The sequence below is a fragment of the Oryzias latipes genome, chromosome 13, assembly GCF_053564925.1.
Source record: "Oryzias latipes strain Hd-rR chromosome 13, Olatipes_Hd-rR_3.1".
NCBI classification, from domain to species: domain Eukaryota; kingdom Metazoa; phylum Chordata; class Actinopteri; order Beloniformes; family Adrianichthyidae; genus Oryzias; species Oryzias latipes.
In genome coordinates this window covers 18424642-18429264 of record NC_136249.1, presented here as the reverse complement: position 1 = coordinate 18429264, position 4623 = coordinate 18424642, and positions in this window count along the sequence as shown.

The window sequence follows — 4623 nt, the reverse complement described above, 5'->3', positions numbered from 1 at the left end:
AGACCGAGCGCGAGTCTGGAGGATTAGAGAGGAATCATCTGAGCTCCTCCCCCCTCACGCGCTCTCCATCACCATGCCCCCCCCCCCCCCCCCCCCCGCAAACGTGAGATTCTTTTGGCGGTTTTCAAGCGCTGTCACTTTCAGGTGATCACAAGAATGGGAGGAGGAGGGGGGGGGTAACTGCCAGGGCACAATGACCCCCCTCCCCCCGGGGGGGGCAAAGCGGGTTGGACTCAAAGTGCAGCTTAGAGCTCGAGGCATCAATGATTATTGGCTGATAGGCGCGTGCATGTGCTCCAAAAGCTGGTGAACAGCCGCGCACTAAAGAAGATGCTCGATACAGATTTCTAACTGTGTGACGTCACATCTCTCAATTGAACAAGTCTTTTTTTTTTATTAAATGGCTGAACTCCAAAGAAAATGTTGCATTTTAAAAATAAAACTTTTGAGTTTTTAATGAAAAATGTTAACTTGCTCTGCTTAAAAGTCTGTATTTGTTTATAAAGTAAATGTTTACATAAATGAACTTCATAAACCAGGATAATACTCTTTTGTTTTTGTTTTCAGTTTTCGATGTTATCTTGAATCTCTGAATCCTTATTCCTCCCTCTGAGCTCATTTACATATGTTCCGTCAAACCAGCCAATCACAGACAAGAAGGTTTATGGTGATTGGTCAGAATTAATTATCTATGCCTTACATTGACATTTTCCTGATTCAGAAACCAGACAGTTATTTGGTTCTGTTCTGTTCTCCAACCTTATCTGGTTTGGTTCTGATCAGAACACAGAAGGACCAGAAAAGCCCCAAATATTATTATCATGAAATGCAATTAGGATAAAACATTTAAAAAGAAGGGCGTGATGAGGGTGTTTGGTGACCACAGAATCTGCTGTTTGGATATTCTGATGATCTTTTTTTAAGCTGTGATCTTTGTTTTGGATCTTCATGTCCATGAAGGTCATGTGTTCCCAAAATTCTTCTTGTGGTGTAGATTTTTTCTGTGGCATTGAGCGGATCAATGAGTTTCAGGATTGATTGATTTTAAGATACTTTTAACAGTTTTTAAATGTCTTAACGGTCTTGCGCCTTCTTATTTATCAGATCTTTAGGATATGAACCCTCGCGGACCCTGAGATCCTCTGGCACTTGTCTGTTAACCATTCCAACTGTAAAAACTAAAACCTATGGAGAAGCTGCATTTCAGCACTATGGTCCCCGTTTATGGAACAGTCTGCCAGAGAGCCTGAGAGCCGCAGAGAGCATTGATACTTTTAAGAAAAGGCTCAAGACCCATCTTTTTAACCTGGCTTTTAGCTAATTTTTATTTTTTATTTAGTTATTTTACTACTTTTATTTATTTATTCAGTTATTTATCTATATGTATTTTCTATTTTTATTTTATTTCTTTATCCATTTTATCTCGTTTTATGAACTTGAACCTGATTTTTAACGTGTTATTTTAATTTACCTTATTTCAATGTTTTATCGTTTTTATCAATATGTTTACTTTTTGATTCTCATTTTTATTCATTTTTATTTCCGGTGCTTCCTCAGCTGGAACCTCTCCCTCTTGGACGGCTGCTGTTCAGCCGCTGCGGCTCTGGGTGGGGACCTGCATCACCGCTTAGCTGTGGTGGAGCGGTCCCCGCCTGTGATGTTGCATTTGGCTGTCTATGCGGCTGTTCACAGGGGGGGAGGTTCCAATTACTAGCGTTTCCCGCATCATGTTTTTGTGCTCAGCATATGTTTTACAGCCTATTTTTCATTGTCATTTCCCATCAGTTAGAGAGTGGGAGGTGTGAAAGGCGTGGGGGGCTAGGTACGGGGAGGGGGGCCCTATTATTTATTTATTTATTTATTAATGCTTGCTTGTTTTTATATTTTGTTGTTTTAATGTAAAGCACTTTGTGTTATATTTTTATATGAAAAGTGCTTTATAAATAAAGTTTGATTTGATTTGATTTGATTCCTGCGAGACTGTCATCCACATATCTTTTCCATGATGAGTCTTGCAGAGTGGGGGAGTTGTGGTCATTTGTCCTCCATCAATAAACTGCTCATTACAGCTAATAGATCATCTGTCTCTGCTGTGTTCTGTTTAGATGTTGTTTCAAAGCAGAAATGAAGGATTTTAACTCGGAATGTGACAATTTATTTTAACAATGATTCGATTCACATCCTAATGTGTGGTCCCTGATAAGATTCAGTCGATGTTGGTTCATTTCGAACAATCCGATTCACTGACCTAAAATCGATCCAGGACATTTTTAGCCAAAAATTCAACCTGTGTGACTCAGAGATAAATACCTGGGTACTGAACAGTGCGGGTGAGGTTTTCCATGTTCTTAGAAGATTCTGCCACACTCTATGGTCACATGTCTGTGTTTCCGCACCTTGGACTGGAATGATGACTTGATCATTTTTTGCTGCCATCATGAGTGTGTTGTCCGTGGGATGTCACTCCATCATTTTTATGATACAGTAAAGTAAATCTACATGCCTCAATCCAAATGGTACTTTCCTACATCGATTTATTATTGCTTTATCTCATTTTGAAATGATTTTTAATGATAAAGTTAGATCTGATTCGATTCATGAGATCATCAAGAGCAGAAAAAAGGTTTATTTATCCCCTTTTAACACAAAACTACGACCATTTGATACATTTAAATTCAGTTTGGTTAGTGTAGCCTTTTGGTCAAAGGTAGTGAAGACTCAGAGCCAGATTTATCAGTCTCCAGGCGTTACAGGTTCGACATTTATAAAATGATTTTATTCAAATATTTGTCATGCATTATAACTTTAACATGCATCTTTTGCAGTTCTGAACTTTTTGAAATAACTTTTTCTGAGCAGAAATCTTTGTGCTCAAAACAATCCGGAGATGTTCATGTGAATCATCCTGCAGGACTAAGCTTCATGTCTTCATGTGTGTGCATCTGTGTACGGGGGGGTGTCACCTGAATGTTCATGTAAAAACCTGCAGTTTCACAGCACAGCTTTGGACTTTAGGGTGGAGGTAGTGAGTGCAGCAGCAGAATAATGCAGACGCATTGTCGTCATGCCAGATTGAACAACACACACACACACACACCCACCCCTGGCCTCACGTGTGAGACACAGAGCTGCCAGATTGCCCTGACGTGGGGAAGAAGGGATTACGAGTGTGCAGTCACTCATTACAGAATAGATTACTGCTCTGGTCTGAAGAGTGGCATCTGAGACGGACTGTGAGGAAACAGCATGACCCGGTCTGTGAACGGTCCAGAGCTTCTGAACGGGTCAAACACTTCTATCCTCAGAAGCAGCTTCCAGAAAACCTGCATGATCCAAACACTGAAACACATCAGACTCTGAAATCTAATAACGTGTATGTATAGCTAACATTTATGTTTAGATGCACTAAAATGTTTGCATTCTCACAAACCGCACAGCTGCTCCTGAGGAGACCATCAACAACTCAGCTGTGATAAAAGGTTTTCTAAGTTTTCTCAAAACACACAATTTAATGCAAATTTACAACAAAAACTTAGATTGGAGGATTTTGGTAGAATGTTCTGCTGTCTGATAAGAGTGCAGTCTACCCAGGAGACATTTGAACTTTAAAGAACCACCTTAACCAAAAGGATAGAAACTGGACCAAACGACAGAAGAGAGCTCCTGAAGGCGTTTGATAAAAAATGTGCTGGGCATGAAGAGTCAGAGGATGAGAAAATGTAGGTGTGACGGTGAAGCTTGTCCGGTGTTATGCCTCCCAAGAGAAAGTCTGGACAGGAGATGGATGAGCAAATTCATGGTACCTCCAGAGGGTAGAGAATGGTGATTGGAGCAGACATGTGGGTGAAGGAAACGGAGAGGAAGTGTGGTGTCCAGGACAGGAATGCAGAAGAACAGATGATGTTAGACTTACTAATGACATGGTGATATCATTTTTATTATGGGATGTGCAGTCAATCTTACCAAGAACCTGAGAGCTTCTGGAGATTATTTAAACAAAATTTAAAATCCTACTTTTTAATATCTTCACAAAATGAAATGTTTGTTCAATAATTTTTCTAATTTCTTTGTTCTTTTATTTTGATAAAACAAATTCTGTAAATTTTCTTGTTTTTGTGTGTTTTTTCTATTTTTTTTCATTAAACTTGAAATATTTAATATAGTTTATGTTGTTTGCAATTTCTATATAAATCTAATGTTCCTGATGGAAATCAGAAACATGTTAGTCATTAACTGTACGAGAGAACTGAACTGATTGAACTCAAGAGTCACTGGCTCCAAGAAGCCAAAACTCCATAGACTTCTATAGATAAACAGCTATCACAGTCTTTCCATTTGTCATAATAACCACTCATTCCTTTTTTTAACATGTTCTTGCTAATCTTTTTTTAATTACATTTTTCTTTAGCAAAAAATGGCAACTGAATTGGCTTTATGTCACTGCGAGCCAGAAGTAAGGCGAGAAGAAGATGAAGAGCTGAAAGACAAAAGGTCCTAAGAACACCTGCGGGAGTCTGGAAAAGTTACTGAGAGGCAGCAGACATTTCGCAGGAATGGAGTAGAGTTCTGGTTCTATTTATAAGAATAGAGATGTTCAAAGAAACGACAGGGGCCACAGTAACA